At 40.2% G+C, this 22,121-nt stretch overlaps 1 protein-coding gene across 2 annotated transcripts in view; it reads right to left on the reverse strand.

Moving 5' to 3' along the window:
* The window catches only part of nell2a (neural EGFL like 2a), a 141,286-nt gene that overhangs the window by 62,708 nt on the left and 56,457 nt on the right, over window positions 1–22,121 (reverse strand). The gene's annotated exons all lie outside the window — the stretch shown is intronic.

The following is a 22,121-nucleotide window of genomic DNA, read 5'->3' on the forward strand; positions in this document are numbered from 1 at the left end:
CCCTCCTATTATGTTACAGGTCAAATTGACAAAATTTGAAGTTTAAAGATCTAGGAAAAATAGTTAAAAGATTTTTTTTCAGTATGAAAAAAATTAGTGTAATTAGTGTAATCTATTTATAATATGAAAATGGTTCATCTCACACATTTGCAACCACCCCCTTGCAAACAACAAAAACTAAGACAAAACTGATGTTATGTGCCAGTGTTATATAAAACTATAGTGCTTTATATGTTGGTCTTTCGAAAGTAATAAAGTAGTGAAACGTTAAAAAAAGATTGAACGTATTTTTTATGAAAAATGAGTTAATTATCCTAATTGAACCATTACCTGCTAGAGGTAAGTAACACCACTGAACTAAATATTGATAGAACAATTAGATAGAAGAGTTAGTAATGAAATATTTACAGGGTTCATGTTGTAAAGGTGTGCTAGCAGGTCATTTACAGGAACAGCAATGTTATTTTATTTTGTATTCTGTTTATTGTTGATATAAAAGTTGGGTTTGTGCACTGCAGCGTGTCCATGTGTGTGAGTGTGTAACGGGGGGGTTTATGTGTGGCGCACCTGCGTTACCATGATAGCAATAAACGTCTGACTGTTGACTGTCATCAGGGTTCTAATCAGTCAGTGGTGCACCTGTTTTTTCCGTTGGCAAGATAGCAACACTCCAGAAATGTACCTAAACACATCTCACTTTTAGACCACTATGTCCATTAGTGTACATATACAGTATTTACACAATGTGTAAAAATTCAGAACACTAAAGAATACTTCAGGTTCTAGTCAGGTCACTCAGGTCTCTATTACTTTATACATATCTGTTATCTACTGCTAGAGAAGTGAGTTCCACCGTTGGCATTAGCTTATAAGCTCATTCAGGGCAGTTTCAACTAGTGAAGCATGGTGACCAAAATAATTATTTTCTATATATTTTATATATAAGATCTGTTATATGTTTATCAGTGCCTTAACATTAGTCAGAATGTACATCTTCGGAGTGTAAGATACTTATATATAAGATTACATTATATCTGAGGTCAAAAGGCTAACTGGCTGAAGAATTAGCGAGCCTCTCGTTTTTAGTTTTGCCCGTTACAGTACATCTGCACTTTAAAGAGAATGAAAAGCTCAGTAAGTCAGCCTCACACACACACACACACACACACACACACACACACACCACACATAAAGCCATGTGAAAGCTGCTGTGAAACTGAGGCACTTTTCTATAGGGAAAATAAAAGAGGATTTCTTTGCTTAGCCTTGGCTGACCAATTAACAGCAGCTCCAAGATGTTGGAAGATACTTCAGACTGCATAAGAGATGCTGAGAGGCAAACGGCACAAAATGCTAGCGGTTGTAGTTCGAAAAATACAAGTCAAATACAAGGTTTTAAATCAAATCTCACAAAAGTCTAATAAAAAGTCATATGAACTCTTACCAGTGCTGTTCTAAAACATTTATGATACATTCTTCATGACTGCCGGCCTGAACTGAAATGATAATCCAATTTGTTTCGAACACTCGTCCAGGGTCATTACTCGAATCCTTATTCCTTCCTTACTTATCAGATCTTCATCTTATTATAACAAATGCCTGTGTTTTCAATAAAAGCACTTGCAGTAGTTTAATGAGTAAATGAGTTAAATCTAGTGAATACAACAGCAAAACAACAAGCAGATGAGTCTCCTTCTCTCTTTCTTCCTCTGATTCCTCACATTCTCTTTTTTCTCAGACTGTCTCGACAGAACCAATTTGGAGTCTGTCCTGCCTACACCTGTCTCCAACATAGCCTGTACTTAACATTTCCCAAAACACCTCTCACACTGATCACATGACACCCACCACTGATGACTGATGTCACTACCTTGGTCACAGTCACCTGATTTCTAATTGTTTTCACCTGCTCTCTGTACGATTTACAGTATATCAATTAATTGTCATTTGTCCATTGTCGTGTATTATTTGAGGTTCTTCCAACGTACAAAGCATTTACATTGTCTTGTTTTTCCAGTACTGATCCTGTTTTTTTTTACTGTATACATTTATTTTGTCTTTTCCTTTGACGTGATGTTCTCCCCTCTATGCCAGGCGTGCAACTGTCCAAATGGTTATGCTAAGTTATATCTGAACTCAATCTGAGTTCCAAGTAGGACATTTTAACTGGAACGCTCCTTCTGGACTGGATCCAAGAATCCAAGATGCAAATCAACTGCACATCAACAACAGTAAATGCAAAAGTATTACACAGATAAACCTCACTTCTTTCTATTGATGTTTCAATAAATCAGTCGTACACCCAGTTCTGTCCAGGTTCTATCTGTGGATATGTTTCCATGATGTATTAATACGCAAAAAACTGATAAAATAATAATGCAGTTCCATTATCATCTGAAAGCAGCCTAAATGTCTAGGCGCTATCTGTGGTCATTAATAACCTTTTACTGTGTTAATTTGGGCAGTTTAAAGCACACTAAAATGTGCAGTATGCACATTTGGGCAGTATATGGCTCTACAAAAGAGAGTTGGGAAACCCAGACCTAAAGCAGCAGTGGCTTAAATAGTCCTGGCAGTCCTTAAATAAAATAATGACCCACTCACGACCATGTCATTCCTCCAGAACCCTGAAGGAATGAGGGAAATAAGTGTTGCTCTTTAATCACTGTTCAGCAGACTGAACGAATGCCTGGTATTTTCAGCACTAGAGGCCGTCGTCCCTCCTCCCATCATTCTTCAGTAATGGCAGACAAGCTAACAAAGTCAGTCTTTGCTATGAGAAAATAAAGAAAATCAGAAATTCACTCACTCAGTGACACTATGAGCCATCCATTTACTTCTTTATTCATTTATTCAAACCATCAATTCATAAAGCCATCATCTGTCATTCGATTGGGTCTGATTTGGGCTCATTGCAAACACAGAGATACACTGATACAATGACCAAACAATCACACCTGAATGATTACAGCTAACTCCATAAACAAATCTCACACTGAGCCCCAACGCTGCCGAGTTATTACCGAGCCCTCACATCAACCAGACTGACTTCTCCCTCCATTAGGGATTCCATTCCCCTGATTGTCCTGTCACGCGGAGGCCTATAACGTGCCGCAGCATTGTAAACGCCGCCTGATGAATCAATGCACTCTTTCACTCCAAGACTGATTTGAGTCAGGAGACTCGTTCACACTAAGAGATAAATGAACAGAAAGGTAGCTACTCCTTGGGCGTTACAGCTGTTTTTCTATGTCGCCGCCACCAAAGCAACATCAATCATGGGCAGCAGAGCTGGCAGAGACACACGGCTTCAAATATGGAGAGTTATTCCAATTAGACACAACTGCATTATAGCAGAAATAGTAAACAAACAACATACAGTAATAACAAGAAGATTAATGGTCTAAACGAACGCCATATGTCTGCGCAAACAAAATCTGCTCAGATATGTCCCTCTACATGACGTAAGAGACAATAATAAAAGCCCATAATAATAAATTAATAACAATATTGTACTTTCTCAACATGTCAGCCTTCACATTCTGGCACAATAGTTCTGGCACAAACATTCTCACTGGGCCTCCCAGTGAAAAGCAAATTATGTTTAGAAATAACACAATACTTAGTTATATTACTTCTTACAAACTTATTATGCTTTATGGTTTACAAAAGGTATTCTATAAACTGGCATTTGATAAATACATTGTGTATACAGCTCTGGAAAAAAAACATGAGACCACTTAATGATGATGTTTTTCCTTGATTTTACCAAATTAAAAACCTCTGGAATATAATCAAGAGGAAGATGGATGATCACAAGCCATCAAACCAAGCTGAACTGCCTAAATATTTGCCCCAGGAGTGACATAAAGTTATCCAAAAGCAGTGTGTAAGACTGGTGGAGGAGAACATGCCAAGATGCATGAAAACTGTGATTAAAAATCATCATTATTCCACCAAATATATATTTCTGAACTTTTAAAATGTTATAACTATGAACTTGTTTTCTTTGTATTATTTGAAAGCTCTGCATCTTTTTTGTTATTTCAGCTATTTCTCATTTTCTGCAAATAAATGCTCTAAATGACAATATTTTTTTTTGGAATTTGCTAGAAATGTTGTCTGTAGTTTATAGAATAAAACAACAATGTTCATTTTACTCAAACATATACCTATAAATAGCAAAATCAGAAAAACTTAAAAAATCAGAAACTGAAGTGGTCTCCTAATTTTTTCCAAAGACGCATATATTCCTATATAAAATGCAGGTTTGGTAGATGTACTAGAACTAGAGGCTATGCACTGTGTCAAATGTTGTTTCTGTGTCTCTAGTGTACGACCACATACCCTCATACCCTCATACCTCTATGCCAATTTAGAGAAGACACAGGGTGAAAGCACTGTGGAGCTTACTGAATGAAAACCTACCATATTGTGTTCAATTAAATAAGAAAACAAGCAAAGCTGAATGAACCATTCTGCTAATGTTCCTCAGAACAGTCAAAATCCCTTCCAAGACTGTTCACAAGACTCAAATATGAGGTTTTACATTGTAATTGTAAATTATTTGAGTCTGTGCTGTAGTGTTTTCTAACTTACATCTAAGCCTATACAACTTTGGAAAAAAATAAGAGACCACTTCAGCTTCTGAATCAGTTTCTCTGGTTTTGCTATTTATATTTATATGTTTGAGTAAAATGAACATTGTTGTTTTATTCTATAAACTACTGACAACATTTGTCCTAAATTCCAAATAAAAATATTGTCATTTAGATCATTTATTTGCAGAAAATGAGAAATGGCTGAAATAACAAAAAAGATGCAGAGCTTTCAAACCTCAAATAAAGAAAACAAGTTCATATTCATAAAGTTTTTAATATTTGGTGGAATAACCCTCTTTTTTAATCACAGTTTTCATGCATCTTGGCATGTTCTCCTCCACCAGTCTTACACACTGTTTTTGGATATCTTTATGCCACTCCTGGTGCAAAAATGCAAGCAGTTCAGTTTGGTTTGATGGTTTGTGGTTATCCATCTTCCTCTTGATTGTATTCCAGAGGTTTTCAATTTGGTCAATAAGTGGTCTCTTATTTTTTTCCAAAGCTGTATAGCCAAGTTGTGCTACTTGTCGATTTGTGCTTCTTAGTTGATCTCTGCATAGACTCCCCACCCCCAGAAATATTGTTTTCCACAGAAATATATTTGAAAGGGTATAACAGTATAAAAGAAGTGAACTAGCATATGGTCTTAGAGTACTTTTAAGCATAAAGCCAGGGATGCCCAACTGTGTTTACATAGGATTGATGTTTGCAAAAAAAACTGTTTTTTTTTTCCAGCCAAACAGAAGCACATTGCATCAGTTGTTTAAAGACTGACCATTTGAATGAAAACCTGCAGCCAAACCAGCCATAATCTGACACACCTGCATTATAGAAAAAGGGTTTTAAATGAAAATATATACAAACCACTATGATAAACGAAACTACACTATGAAGTTTCCACAGCTTGCATTTGTTTGGATAGTAAAATAATTACCATATTATTACCAGCTGAGACAGCTTAATCAATAATTTATGTTCATAAATATATTTTGCACAGACTGCAAGTAACACCACAAACATCCAGGGTTTTTTCACATTAACTGATCTGGAATCCAAAATATTGCCAAATTGGTGAACTTATTTCTAGCTCATAGCTCATTTCTTATTTTAGGCTCATAATTTTAGCTAATCCAGTAATCTAGCAGAAAGCAAATCTTGTATACTGTACTGTAATTACTTTTTTATTTGCATATACTCCAGCGCTTTAATGAACTGAACTTAAATGTCATTTAAAGTATGTATCTGTGTAGTTAACTAGTTGTCCTTTTACTACATTTAGTCTACATTTAATTACTGAACTTTTACATTGTGTCCATTTTTGACTTTGCCTTTGAAAGGTAGTGCTAACATAAAGCTAAAGTAAAAATTATAATACAATTATTTCAAATGTGGGAGAGAATGAAATAAATAGTAACCACTTGTTTAAGATATCACAGCATTCAATAATAAAACTAATTCTTAGCTTTAGGTTTGACAAAAGTACAGTATTTGTTGTTTTTTGAATATTTAACTTCTAATTTGAACTTATCTGTCATAAAGAAGCATGTATTTGATATTTTATTCTCGCAGCAGATAAGTAGCTTACATCACCATGGATTTGCCCCTTATAAGTGTATAAGTGTATCCGAGTGTGTGATAGTTGTGTGAGTGGGTAGAAGGTTCCACTTTTGACAAGAAAATCATTGTGTAGTAGATACTTAAAATCTTAAGAAATATAGTTAGTTTTGAAAGCCCTTGTTGTTATTGAATCTGGTCTATTATATGAATCTGTATGGAATCCTTACTCTCCAGACTCACTAGAGAAACCAACAAGATCAGCCACTTCAATGAATGCTTCTTCAAATGTCTTCAAAATGACCTTGTTTGTGAGTGAAGATGTATCATATGTATAATGGGAAAAGAAGACACTGCAGCTATGAGCCTCTTTTCCATATTGGGCACCATACTAGGGGTGTAATAAACAATTGTTATATCATAGTATTGTAATATTTTGTTTTGCAATACTGTAATGATTTTCACAAACAGTTTTTAATTAGTACTTCCCATGTAAGTATTAGTAATATTGGTTTCATTTTGTGTTTTTAAGAACACCTACTGGATAGCTGTGCTGCATTCTGTCGTCAGGTACAAGTTTGATTTCATTTAATTTAAACTTAAATTGCAACATATTTTCTTGATAACAGTCTCACAAAATAATTGCCATATATTAAAATCACAACCACTGGATTGTGAAACATACTATATCACTATCATATCATAACGTCTTGCCAATACACAGCCCTACACCATACTTGTCACACCTTAGCCATTGTATGTATTGTCCCTCCTGTTTCTGTCCTACTTTTCTGTCAGTATTTTTCTTTTCTGTCTTTTTCCCAGCCTGTTTTGTTTTCTTCCCTCATGTGTTCTTTAGCACATGACCCTGTTTTGTTGTTGTCAGTGTTCTCCTCTGTGGTAATTCATAACTTCGCCCCCTCATTATCTCCCCCAGGTGTTTCTAGTCTCCCAGTGTAGATAGAGCCCTGTTGTTTTAATGTGCTTTGTCTGGTCTTTTGTATGCTTTGTGGTTTCATGTGTGTAAGTTTGTTTTCTCCATGCCTGTTCACTGTTGTTCTGTTCGTAGTGTCCTTTGTCTTGGTTTTACAGTTTAGTCTTTATGGATTATGGATAGTCTTAGGCCACATGAATCCGGACATTTTTAAAAACAGAGGTTTTTGTTTCCGTTTTGCCTTTTGTCCACACGAAAACACCGTTTTCGGTCACTGAAAGTCACTGAAGCTTTCTGAAAATACTGCTTTTTGTTTACATAAGCTTAGCCGGTTCAGAATGAACCTGATACATGGACAGTGCCTGGATTGGTTCTGTTCTCTCTACGATTGGCAGATTAATAATATGTTTACAGGTTAATTTAATGTTATTCTCACATTACCTAACACAGCAGAGGCAAAGAAATGCACTGTGTTTTCAGATCCTTCTGTCTGGAGGTACAAACCTTATGTCACGCCTGGCCCTGTTTCCTGTCTGTCCTCGTGCCTGTGTTGTCCCACGTGACCCGTGCCCCTGTGTTCTGCCTGTGATTTTCCATTACCTCATGTCTCATTTGTAGCTCCACCCCTTCCCCAGGTGTTTCCACTCCCAGTGTGTTTCCTGTTATGTTAAAAAGACTTCCTCTGTTACTTGTCCTCTGTCGGTCTTTGCACTGTCCCCCGTTGTCTGTCTCTCTGCGTTTCTCTGTCTCTCTGTGTTTCATTGGTCATTGCCCTAGTTCCTTGTTTAGTGTATAGCTCTGTTTAGTTTCTAGTTCCCTAGTTTACTCATTTCCCTGTTTAGTGTATTCATCCTCTGTCTAGTTTAGTTTCTTGTTTTATTTTCTTGTATAGATATCCCTAGTTTATTCCCTTGCCCTGTTTTAGTTTATCCTGCCTAGTTTTATAGTCTCCCCGTTTGTTTATCTTTAGTATCTCTTGTTTGTTTGTTAGTTTTAGCTCGCCTCTGTTTCTTGTTTTTCTTTGTTTCTTGTTTACTTGTTTATTTGTTTATTTATCATTAGTCTCTCTCTCTTGTTTATTCCTAGTTTATTTTCCAGCGTTTGTTTAGTTTTATGTTCTCTAGCCTCCCTCGTTTGTTTAGTTATTTTGTTGTTACGTGTTTACTTGTCTCTTTGTTTAATAAATTCTCACCCTACCTGTGTTTACATCCGCCTCCTCGTCTCTCTGCCTGGGTCTAATCCTGACAAAAAGACCGACCGCAATGGATGTAGCAGACTGGCACGCTGCAAGGAAGGCGGACCTGGAGTTTCTCCGTCTCCTGGCCGAGCAAATCCGGGGAGATGACCCGCTCCCAGCGCCTTTCCGCGGGTTGGAGCCCGTCAGCCCAGCTTCAGCGGTGCCCACCGAGACTCATAAGAAAAAAAAGTCTCGGAGGAAACAGGCCCGAAAAGCCCGCAAGGCGCGGGAGGACTCCCTCCGGAGCGGGGAAAATTTTGGGGGGGCGCTGGGGGTGTGTGCTGTCAGCCTCGGTCCTCGCCCCGAGGAGGAAGGGGGTGACTCGGATGCAGGCTGTGAGGAGTCCTTTCTCTGGGACTACTCCGATCTCCTCACACCTGCGTCCAGCGAGGAGGAAGAGGACTATCCTCCAGCACCAGCCCTCCTGCCGCTACTTCCTTCCACGGTGGCAGTGGAACCGCGCTTCGAGACCCCCTGCGCGGCGAGCCAGCCGCGGTCAATGACTTTCCCCGCGCTCCTCACGCCGGACTCTGCACGAAAGAGTAGGAATCCAGTCCGGGTTTTTACTTCACCCGCAGCTTCGGGCTCCAGTGCTGCAGCGGATCTCTTCATGCCACGCCCCGTGAAGCACGCGTCTGAGGCGCTGCACCCCATGATACGAGCGGCGGCCGCGCCGCTCTCCGAGATTTCAGCGGCGGCCGCGCCGCTCTTCGAGACTTTAGCGGCGGCCACGCCGCTCTCCCAGACTGCAGCGGCGGCAGCGCCGCCCTCCGAGATTTCAGCGGCGGCCGCGCCGCTCTCCGAGATTTCTGCGGCGGCCACGCCGCTCTCTCAAGCACCAGCAGTCCCAGCTGCTCCAACTCAAGCACCAGCAGTCCCAGCTGCTCCAACTCAAGCACCAGCAGTCCCAGCTGCTCCAACTCAAGCACCAGCAGTCCCAGCTGCTCCAACTCAAGCACCAGCAGTCCCAGCTGCTCCAGCTCCGGCACCAGCAGTCCCAGCTGCTCCAGCTCAGGCACCAGCAGTCCCAGCTGCTCCAGCTCCGGCCCCAGCAGTCCCAGCTGCTCCAGCTCCGGCCCCAGCAGTCCCAGCTGCTCCAGCTCCGGCCCCAGCAGTCCCAGCTGCTCCAGCTCCGGCCCCAGCAGTCCCAGCTGCTCCAGCTCCGGCACCAGCAGTCCCAGCTGCTCCAGCTCCGGCACCAGCAGTCCCAGCTGCTCCAGCTCCGGCACCAGCAGCTCCCAGAACTATGTTTGGGCCCAGGCCCCGTATTTCCAGGCCTGCTCCTAGGCCTCCTGACTTTGCCCCCAGTTATGTGCCCAGGCTATCCCCACAGACTTTTGCCGGTCCTGGGCACCCACCTGTGTTTTTGGTTCCCCTGTCTCTCCCTGTCCTGGTCCCTGTATCTGTGTGCGTGCCTGTTCCTGTCCCCTGTGGTTTTACTGTTCCTGTCCCAGTCACCGTGTTTGTGTCCGTCCCCGTCAATGTTCTCGTCCCTGTTCCCGTGTCCGGTTCCCCGTCCAGTCTCAGTCACCTGTCCAGTTCCCCGTCCAGTCTCAGTCACCTGTCCAGTTCCCCGTCCAGTCTCCGTCTCATGTCCAGTCTCCATCTCCTGTCCAGTTCCCTGTCCAGTCTCCATCTCCTGTCCAGTTCCCTGTCCAGTCTCCCGTTCGGTCTCCTGTTTTCCCCGGCCTCTCCCTGCCGCCAGCCCCCGGGGTTTGTTTTTACGCGCCTCGGGAGCTGCGCGTTTAGGGGGAGGTTTCTGTCACGCCTGGCCCTGTTTCCTGTCTGTCCTCGTGCCTGTGTTGTCCCACGTGACCCGTGCCCCTGTGTTCTGCCTGTGATTTTCCATTACCTCATGTCTCATTTGTAGCTCCACCCCTTCCCCAGGTGTTTCCACTCCCAGTGTGTTTCCTGTTATGTTAAAAAGACTTCCTCTGTTACTTGTCCTCTGTCGGTCTTTGCACTGTCCCCCGTTGTCTGTCTCTCTGCGTTTCTCTGTCTCTCTGTGTTTCATTGGTCATTGCCCTAGTTCCTTGTTTAGTGTATAGCTCTGTTTAGTTTCTAGTTCCCTAGTTTACTCATTTCCCTGTTTAGTGTATTCATCCTCTGTCTAGTTTAGTTTCTTGTTTTATTTTCTTGTATAGATATCCCTAGTTTATTCCCTTGCCCTGTTTTAGTTTATCCTGCCTAGTTTTATAGTCTCCCCGTTTGTTTATCTTTAGTATCTCTTGTTTGTTTGTTAGTTTTAGCTCGCCTCTGTTTCTTGTTTTTCTTTGTTTCTTGTTTACTTGTTTATTTGTTTATTTATCATTAGTCTCTCTCTCTTGTTTATTCCTAGTTTATTTTCCAGCGTTTGTTTAGTTTTATGTTCTCTAGCCTCCCTCGTTTGTTTAGTTATTTTGTTGTTACGTGTTTACTTGTCTCTTTGTTTAATAAATTCTCACCCTACCTGTGTTTACATCCGCCTCCTCGTCTCTCTGCCTGGGTCTAATCCTGACACCTTACCGCAAATGGAAATTCTGGACCAGGCCTAGATGAACAATCAACTGGTAGTTGTTGCTGAGGAGTGGCGAGAAAACTTCTGAATGTCTCGCATGTTAATTTCAGCATTTTTGAGTGGTATGGTGATATATTTGAAAACGCTGCTCGTAAGGACAAAGATATTTTTAAAAACTGAGACAAAAATCTTCAGATTTCCAGTGAACGGGGCCTTAGTCTAGTTATCTCAGTTTGGTTTCCTAGTCTAGTTTTCATAGTCATGTTTTCTTCGGTCTTGTTAATTTGATTTTGCATCACCCTACTGTTTGTTTCTGCTTTGTTTTGGATTTAATTTTTTAAAATTTTGTTTGTTTAATAATTAATCTTTTTGACAATACTTAAAAAAAGTTCAGATTTGCATCATAACTTGTTTGCATAAAGTTAAGAAAATCTCAGCTAGATTTATCGCTTTTTACTCTGTTTACTGCGCGTTGGAAGTGAAGGATCAGTGATTTTTTTCCTCCCTCAACATTCATTGCTGAGGTCCACTGAACCCCCTAAAGCTCGCTGGGTGTTGATGTGGCTGCCCTCTGCTCCCAGTGTGTATTCTTACTGGCCTATTTATTAGTATGCGATGCTAAATGCAGAGGCTGAATTTTGTTGCACTGCTCCACGGTGGCCATAAAGGATAAAAGATGATCTTAATTAAAAGAGAGTAAGCCGGCTTCCCAAACTGCGGAAAGGAACCCAATAATCAGGAAAACATTTAAAAACATTTTAATACACTTGTTTAATAAGGCCGAGGCAAGTGCAGTGTTCATAAATAATGAACACAGAACTGCGTTTAGTGGGAAGCGTGTTCACTTTATTATAACTTTAAACTTTAATACAGTTGAGATATGGTGTTTAGAGTGTGGAGGGGCAATATGGCAGCATCTTTATATATAGAGAGACATGTTTCTCAGTTTAAAGAACTGTGTGTGTGTGTGTTTGTCTGTGTGTGTGTGTGTGTCAGCCACAGAGCTGTCTGCCTGACAGCACACAGTCTGACAGAAACAGGGCTCTTAAGTGCAGCACATGCACATTGCCTGCTGCTGTGGCTCAGCTCCTCGCACAGATGACTGACAGAGTGTGAACCGGACAGGCATCACAGAAGCACACAGTGGACAGGATACTGATCATCTACAATACTACCTGCCTGCGTAATGATCGCCTGTAATCCTGCCTGCAGAAATACTCAGTTTCTGCCCAATGTCTGCAATTCCTGCCTGTTAATAACCAGCAACATTCCAAAAATGACTACTGAGCTCTGAATCACAGCCGGAGGAAGGAATGGTATGAAGTGGTGGTTCGATTTAATTAGCGGAAGTACACTTCCTTTTCAGCAGGTACTTCAGCGCCCGTCAAATACCAGCAAGTCTTGATTTCATTTGAGTTATTTCACTCCTGCAATGACCCGCCTTAACAGGCGCACTACACAGCTAATAGCGTGTCTTGCTAGTTCATTCTAATTAGCCCTGGGTCTCGGAGAGTGTGTTTAGAGTCCGCGGGAGGGCTGTGGACATCGAGAGGCACTTGAACGTGCCGCCTTAATGTCGTTTCTATGGAGGCTTTAACTGACAAAGAGACGGAATACCTTGAAAGCACCTTGGATCATTAGCGGGATTTGGCAAGGTGTCAACAAAGCAGCAACGACATGAAAAGGAGACGGAGACAGCACATCCTCTGAAAGCTGGCGTGCTGTTGCTGTAGCCTCATTAACGCACGCTCACGGGCAGTAAATCACCAAACGACATGTGATGACTCTCACGGCCAAGGAGAATGAGAAACAATAAAGCAAATAACAACGTGAAGGCGAGAATGAACTGCGACAGGCCAGATTAATGCTAATGAATTATGCTGTCCCATCTAAACAGCACTTTGAATAAGTCCTCACTTAACCAAAGTGATGGAGGTATGTATTACTTTGTGTGTGTGTGTGTGTGTGTGTGTGTGTGTGTGTATGTTGTCAGGAATGAGACTCTGCATCCAGCTCACTCATTCATCACGTGTAATAGTACAGGCATGTCTGATTGAGGGCAATCATCAATCATCATTTAAAGCGCACAGCTCAGTAGAGAAGCAGAAGTCATAACTGAGTCCAGCTGAATCCTCACCACCGATGTCATATCTGACACTGAAAGCTGCGTGCTAAACAAAGCTAATCAGCTTTAATCTACTTCATTCATCACTGCAAATTTGCTTGCTTGGCGCCTTTCTTTAACTAACTGAGCCCATCCATCCATCAGCCCATCGATTTGATGTCCTTGAGAAAAAAAAAAAAAGAAACTATAGCCTACAAACTGTAAACAACTTATCCTGACATGTCAAACATCATCTGATCATGAATTTTACTTTAGATGTGGGATGGCTTTGGAACACTCTCATCTGTATACATTGTGAGGTACTATCTTGTGATAATGTGAATGTGTTCAATCAAGGTCTCATAGTGGGTGCCGTAATGGATAAAGTATTCCATTTGCAAAGTGTGTCGGCCTTGAACTCTTCTCAATCCAAAGTATCATATGTGGAAAAATGTCAATACGTCATAGAAAGCAATACAACATAAAGTGGACAGCACAGTGTGTGGTAATGATCGTGACTGGCGGCGTCTGGCTAGAATTGTCCGTGTGAAAAGACATACACATCTCGAAGGAATTACATCCAAATTTAATGCTGGAGACCCCACTGCCACATCCTTCAGGTCAGTGCAGCATTCTTTAGCTTTTACGGTACAAACGTTGCGGGCCATTATAGTGGTCCAATGTCCCATATATATTTAAATTTTAATATATTGTCAGTTTAAAGTGATGAGGATTACAGGCTTTTACAAGGTTTTTTAAGTTAACTCAGTCTAGTTAAGCCAAAGGCTCGCCTAACCCTAATATCTATATATTTATTATTACTGCATCTCAGTTTGGTCACGTACACATGTTGAGTTGAGCATGTTAGTGTCACACCTTCTCTTGTTTTCAATATTTCTTCGTCCTTTCAGTTTCTGTCTCTTGTTTAATTGTTTGTTTTCCTCACCATGTGCTCTCTAGTACATGGCTGTCTTGTCTCTGCCTAAGCCCTGCCTTATCATTAGTATTCCCACCTTTGTCTAATTTGTAACCCAGTCTTAAGCCCTATAATATTTCACATTTCTACTTAGTGATATAACTCTTGCATCCGGACTGCAGTTGAAAAAACAGGAGAACCAGTAAGTTATTTGGCTTCCTCGGTCACATGACATCACTTTCAGTAGCTCCTCCATTTCAACAAGTGTAATTACAGTGCGTGGCAGTGGACAAATAGTTATTTTATTAAATGCGACCATAGAGTTCAGAGTACTAGTACGTAATTCAGCCTGTAATTTTCTCAGAAGACTGAGAAAAACACATACATGGTCGTTCCGGACAGGAATAAAATCACAGAGGACCCCCCTAATAAAATAGAAAATTACCCCCAGGACCCCCCCTGAGAAACTTATCCCATCCTGATAGGGCTTTACCCAGTTGTTTCACATCAGTTCATGGTTGTTGTTTTTTTTTTTATTTGTCCCCTTTTCTCAGTTTATTTCTATTTGTTTAATGTTTCTTGACAGGTTGTTCAAGTCTAGTCAATTTTTATGAAAATGTTCTGTTTCTTGTTAGTTTTTAGATTGTTTTCATTAAAGATTACTTGCACCTAGGTCCGCCCAAACATCCTCTAACACCCATGACAATTAGTGCATGAATGGACTTTGGAATTTCTTTCTATTACAGAAAAGGTGCAATATATGGAAAATCAGGCATTTTGTAGCGCTGTTCGAAATCTCAGTACTGTACTATTCCCTAAATAGTTTACTGTCAGATACCCATAATGCATCACAAAAAAATGTGTACCGATGATGTTTGCTAGAATTTCCAATGTATTACAAAATACAGTGCGGTGGTATTGGGTCAGATGCACTCAGAGCAGCACAAATAAAGATGTATGTAGTAAATACATAGTAAAGGAGTTAGTGAGTGAACCATTCTGAACATAGATATCGACTCCTGACCAAGGAGAGTAGTGGTATTAATAGGATTTAAACTGAACACTGAATTTGAATATACTGTCTCCAGTAAAACAGGGAGTTAGACAGTTGCATCACTCTAGAACTCTGGAACCATGAACGATTCTGTGTCTCTCTAAAAAATGGAATGATAAAGTAACCATGTTAATTTACACTCAATCATGTTGAGTGTTTTTATGTAGTGTAAATGCAGAGCTCTGGAGTGGCAGAACAGTCTAACTGCTGCTCATTAAGTATCACAAGATACTTAATTATCATAAGATAATAAGTTTAAATCACAGCAGGAGTCTAGCTTTCTACTGTCAAGCCTTCCAGTGTGGAGATATCATGTGATTAGGTCTTAACCTGTAGAAATAAATTGCAAATTAAGTTAAGACAAAGCGTCAAGTCCTAAAACATTTAAAAATACTGAGATTTCAGTTTCAGCTACAGCTCATTTCTAAAGTTTTTGAGACGACCCAACTCAAGTCATGTACTAATGACTAAACTGAGATGAATAATTAACAAATATAAGAGTTAGAAAGCGTTTTTTTATCATGTTTAGCTCACCTGACATTAAACTGTTATGAGTGTTCCTAGAAAGTTATGAAGTTAAAACGGAAGTATATGTGGAGCTCTGAGCCCACAAACACCCCGCAACGAACACATCTGTGTGGAAGCATGCCCTGAAGGTCACTCTGACCAGACAGAGGTCAGGTCAACCGTCTTGCCCACTCTCCACCCTCTCCCCGACTTCATCTCAGCTGTAATTACATTTGGGATTCTGCTGCTCGTCTTCAGTCAACGCCAATTACCCTCTCTCCACCTACTGACATTTTACACTCAAACTCAATCAAGTAAAGCCTTTCAACAGGTTTGAGAGACACTAGTCCCTAAACAGAGTCTGGGAATCCTGTGGAGTCGTTAAGATACTGACGACTTCTGCTGCATTTTAATTACGTTTTTTTATAATTTTTTCACAACAAAGTTTATGAGAAAAAAAACACCTTAATGAAATTGAATTACCCTACTGGCATTTAACTTTGTTTAAAGAAATAATACTTAAAACTAGCAAGACAGTTGAGAAAAAACAAGGCAATTTATCTAGATTTATTATCGTAATGAGATATTAAATATATTAACTAGACTACTGAAGATGTAAATTTTTGGCAGTGTACTACAATATTTATCACAGATACATATTCATATATAGGGGTTGGACAATGAAACTGAAACACCTGGTTTTAGACCACAATAACTTACTGTCCCGACAGACAGTTCTGGTGGAAACAGGAGAGTTGAGGTGCACATTGGACTCTGCCGTGATTTGAGCAGCCGTGGTTTTAATTTTTTTGTATACAATCCGGATTAGCACCCGAACATCCCTTTCAGACAGCTTCCTCTTGCGTCCACAGTTAATCCTGTTGGATGTGGTTGGTGCTTCTTGGTGGTATGCTGACATTACCCTGGATACCGTGGCTTTTGATACATCACAAAGACTTGCTGTCTTGGTCACAGATGCGCCAGCAAGACGTGCACCAACAATTTGTTCTCTTTTGAACTCTGGTATGTCACCCATAATGTTGTGTGCATTGCAATATTTTGAGCAAAACTGTGCTCTTACCCTGCTAATTGAACCTTCACACTCTGCTCTTACTGGTGCAATGTGCAATTAATGATGACTGGCCACCGGGCTGCTCCAATTTAGCCATGAAACCTCCCACACTAAAATGACAGGTGTTCCGTTTCATTGTTCAACCCCTGTATATTGCAGTTTTTACCCATTTCTACAATTTGCACTTCTGGTAGATGCTACATCTACACTATATGAGTGAGAGTATTGGGACACTGGATTATTCATTGCTTCTTCCAAAACTAAGGGTATAGACAATTTGCACCTGTAACACATTTTCTTTAGATGTTATATCAACAGACACAAAGCTTTTTCGGTGTAACCTGCTGCTGAACAGTCACACCATGGTCCGGTATGGTGCATTCTATTAGTGTTTTTTCAATTTGCATTGGCTTCATCGGCATATCAATGACACATCACACATGGGTGTTTTGAGGTTATTTGGGAAGAGCTGGAGCTTCACAGTGTTTAGAAAAAGCAGCAACTATTTTTCAGGAACTCCCTCAAGACTATGAGAAAACTATTCAAGGTGACTCTCCCTCATAAAGAAACTGACATTAAAATACCAAGAGTGTGCAGATCGGTCATCATATTTAAATGTGGTTTTTAGAAGAATCTAAAGTATTAAACATACTTTTTTTACTTTTTCTTAATGTCTTCACTTTCAAATTTACAGTGTAAAATAAGTATAAAAAGAAATAAAGCCCACTGAATGAGAAGTAGTGTGAGCAAACCCTTGGTGCTGGTACTGTATAGTGTATCTATTTCACTTTAACTGAGTTTGATCAATAAATAAAATGCAAGAACATTTCCACGCAAGGTCCAAGATGACTCCCGAGTCGTGACACATCTATGATTTTATGAACTTCAGCACACAGTGTGTGTGTACTCATTACCTGCCCACACCTGTTGCACAATCAGAGAACACCACTCCAGCCCTGCTGTGACTGCGCCGCGACTTCACGGCCATTCCCCGTCCTTCGTTCCACACAGCAGTCTATCACAGATATGTAATACTCTCCCAAACAGTGTTTGCTGTGTTGGAAAATACAGCTTCTACTTGAGTGCACCCGGCGAGGGGAGAAATTGAGGCCCCCTGCTTTTCTGTCTGACAGAGCAGCACTCTGTCTCTAAAGAGTATCCCCCTGAGTCTCTACCCTTCCACCAACTGCATGAAAAATTGAAAGGGGACTGATCTCATCGTCAGAGTCATCGTCTATTTTGAGCTTAGCGATGTGGATGACGACTTTAAAGAAGCAGCTCTCCGCCGTCTCTCCGCCGCCACCCCAAAAAAAATCCCACTGCATCTCAATGAATGTTGAGGAACAGTGAGAAAAAAAAATAAATAAAAAAGAGGAGGAATTAATGAGCTGAAGTTTTGCGAACATCTAGTGATACATTGTTTCTAGGCTGAAAGAGTGCCTCAACTTTCTGGACCATTTTGGAATACACTTGTGTCTGAAGAGTTTACAAATATATTCAGACGTTGCCATATGTTGCTGTCTTATAAATTATAAATGATATTGCATTCAATAACAAACAGTGGCTAATAACTGGGTTATCTCTCCCATGAAAGATTTATGTATGTTACTGCAATCAACACCATTTACACTGTAAAAAACAAATTAGGCCAAGTTAACATGGTAGAGCAGCTCATTACAGAGCGTTTTTGACTTAGTCAAAAATTATCCTAACGTTTATCAGGTCTGAATCACATTAAGCCTCAAAGTGGCACAATGGAAATATTTACTGTATTTTCGCACTATAAGGCACATTTAATATCGTCAGTGCACTCCTTTAATTCTGAAAAGTATTAGCATTAGCCACTAACCTCCATGCTAGCTCTTCCGCCTTTCAGATGTAAGTATATTAGACTGTAGTCTGCGTGTTTACCGTGTAAAAACAAGCTACGTGGGACGAACTGCTAGCTAATAGCACCCTGGCTTATCAGAACACTCAGGATTCCTCAGTGTAGCTCTGTTGGGCGGCATTTACTAGTGCTAACCGCGCTAGTGTTGCTGCTAACCGCGCTGTTGAAAATATAATACTCTAAGATTACTGTAAATAAACGGAGGGACTTTACTCGCTCGTTTTACTTTGGAAATGTATTTTATTTTTGTAAGAATTACAGTTCTGTTTACTTAGGCGCTTCTCTCAGCTTCCCCCATTAGAAGGGAAAGACGGCAACACCCTTGTTCCTTACTACTGTCGCTTACAATAAGCATCATAACTCGGTGCGCCTTAAGTATGAAAATTACATTACATTATAAATTCATGGACTAGCCTGGTTGCAGCCCTGAGCTTTCCCTAATAGCAAATGTGTTGAGAATTCACAATTTAAATGCAACAATGGCAACCTCCTGCCCACCTTAAGACGTGTTTGAAAAAAACTGGGACAACATCTTTGTCTTTTAAGTGTTGTGAGAAGAATTGGCAACATTACAAACATATCAATGCTTTACTGCCCCCCTTTTTATGATGTGTTGCAGGCATAAAATTTAGAAATTAATGTATACAGTATTAATAAATGAAAAGAAGATAACCAGACAAAAAGAAAGTGCTTGGTTTCATTCGGTCTGCAATTAAAATAAAATTAAAGTAGATTTTTTTTTATTTTGCATTTTTAATACTGTCACAATTTTTGTACATAAGTCACAAAATGTTTTTAAATTGAATTTGACAATCTTTGTTTAAACCTAGAGTTACTTGAGTTTTATTTAAACTTCTAAATTAGTTACATTATTGCTGTAATTGGTCCTAGGTTCATGTTACTGTTTTTAAACCAGAACAATTGTCTCATTTTTTGGCCTTTACACTTTACCTGATAATTCATCAACTGTCACCATTGTGGTGCAAGCTTTCTTTGTTTAGTTTTTTTTTTGTTCACACAGACACACAAACACACACACAAAATCCACACACAAAAAAATTGGAAAGTGAAAGGATAATAGCTCAAAACACAGCCCCTGTCCAGCTACATTAAGCACCTGCTGCTGGGTTCCACCCCAGTGGAGGAAATTATATGATGAATTGGTCTTAAAGTAGGCCACTATTGCTGTATCTGCTCAGCGTTGGAACATTTCTAGGTTACACTTGGTTTGTGTTTCTTTGGAATTGCACTGTTGCAATAAAAAGAGGAGGACAATTCACATTGTTAACACAACTGTAATAACGGCATTACATCAAATGAATATATTTAATAGGTGGTACTGGGTGTTTAATGGGTAATTACTGCTTGCAGAAACGTAGTCAGCATTGTGCGCATTGTTTTAACATTGTTTTAAGTGAGTCTCGAGGGGATGAATGCTCTGGGTGAGGTTAAAGAATTCATTTGAACTTGGAGTTCCCGGAAAGTCCATTACTCTAAGCAGAGCTTAACCCAATGAGGCCCAGCGAACTGTGCGTTCATTTTAAAGCCAGTGTGGAAGATAGCATCTTTAATTATGCATATCCTCCCATATTCGGCCTGGTGTAATTACCTGACCAATGTGCACGTGTGGCATGTGTAAAAGTGGCGCGGGGTGACTGATGGCCCATACATGTCAGCGCCGGTTTATTTTCGGCTGCTAAGATGAACTGCTTTCATTAGAGATCCGTCTGATCTGTGCAGAGGTGACGGCAGAGCAGGGCAAAGCTCTCAGAACCATCCGGCGCGATTCATTAGCCATGCTAAAAAAGTAGGGCAGGCGCGGGGCAGCGGGCGGACTTCAAAGGAAAACGGGAAACAGGGTGCGGGGAAGGTAAAGACATTGATGACTTACTCCCGCTGATGGCGAACATCATCCAATTAAACTGCCAGAGGAAGGTGGGCAGAAAAGGAATGTATATGTATATTGATCAAGTGTAGATCGAGAGCAGGAGGACTGCAGGAGTCATGATTCACCTTAATGCACCTCGCTCTTAATTACCCGACAGTTAAATGCTAGCTTAGGGCGGTGAGAGTTACGCAGCCTGTTTTCACTATTAATGGAGGAAAAGTACTTTAAAATCACAAATCAATTCTAATTGAATAAGAAAACCCCATAGGAAAAAATATATATATATATCTTCACCTGGTGTTCACTTTAACATCACAGAGCTTTTTTAAAAAAGCGAGAAGCGCTCGCCTTTAAATAACTCCTACGAAAATGGAATTTGAGGTCAGCCTATTTTATCTTTATAGGTTCCCTATTTCCTGAAATCCCTTTAATTGGAAAACCCCAATTAGAAAGATACAGTACAGTGTGTGAGGATGTCCCTGATAGGTAACTCACTGTAGTATGTTGTAATATGCTGTTCATTACAGTGATTATCTGCTACATTCCAGCAGCCGCAAGGACTGCACAATTAACTCAACTCAACCTAACTGCACAATGCAGTCATTTAAACTTTATGCAGCAAAGAAGTAGATAGATAGTGAGGGATATTAGACTCTAAACTATAAAATAAAAATTCTAAAACTGAGACTTTAAAATATATACATAAATATATAAATACAAAAAGCTATACAAAGTGTGGAATTAAGTAGTCATAGATATGAAGTAGTGCAGTAAAAGAATAATTTAAGTATAGGATATAGCGGGTATCAGCAGATATGACAATATTAAACATAAACCTGTGCAGGTGTTGTATTTAAGTTAGATGCGTAGTGTAGTGACCGGGGGTGCAAATGTACAGGATGTACAGTAAAGTGTCCAGGAGTGCAAATGTACAGGATGTACAGTAAAGTAAAGTAAAGTGTCCAGTAGTGCAAATGTACAGGATGTACAGTAAGTAAAGCGCTAAAGATCCTAATGTTGCGTTAAATTGCATCAGTTCAGTTTTATTAAGCTATGATATACATAGTAAGGAAAAATGTTGTTCCTGAAGAAATCTGAGCAGCTTATGTGGTTTCAGCTGTTACTATGCAATCACTACAGTGAAACTACACTACAGTTTTTGCCGAGTGGTTGCTAGGGTGTTGCTATGCTATGTTGTCGTATTCAGTTGACATGCAGTTGACAGGCCATGCTATATTGTGCTGGATGCTAAAATGATCCGGGTGCTAAGCTGATATGGTGGTATCTAATTGGTGCCTATTCTGTTACTATTATATGTGGTTGTTTTATGGTTGCTATGGCTAGGTGTTTGTTATGGCATTGAAAGGGGTTGTTTTGGTGTAGCTATGTGCTGGCTAGGTGGTTGTTATGGTATCCAAAAGTGGATGCTTTGGTGTTGCTAGGTGCTCTCGCTAGCCGGTTGTTATTGTATCCAATGTGGCTATGGGGTTTCTACGTGGCTGCTTTGTGGTTGCTATTGCATCTTAGGTGATTGCTGTAGTTTTTCCAGGTTGTTGCTTTTTGGTTGCTATGGTATCCCAGGTGGTTGCTAAGGTGTCTAAGGTGTGGTAGGTGATTGCTAGGTGTAGACTAGGTGGTTTTAAAAGATGATTACTAAGTGGTTAAGATGGTGTTGCAATGTGGTTGTTATGGTGTTTTCTATTTTTTCCCAGGTTTTTGCTACAGTTTTGCTAGGCAATTGCTATGCACTTACTAGATGGATAGTATAGTATCCAAAGTGGTTGCTTTGGTGTTGCTAGTTGGTTGTTACTGTATCCAATGTTGCTATGGGGTTTCTATGTGGCTTATTTGTGGTTGGTATGGTATCCC

Source organism: Astyanax mexicanus, chromosome 2, assembly GCF_023375975.1.
Source record: "Astyanax mexicanus isolate ESR-SI-001 chromosome 2, AstMex3_surface, whole genome shotgun sequence".
NCBI lineage: Eukaryota > Metazoa > Chordata > Actinopteri > Characiformes > Acestrorhamphidae > Astyanax > Astyanax mexicanus.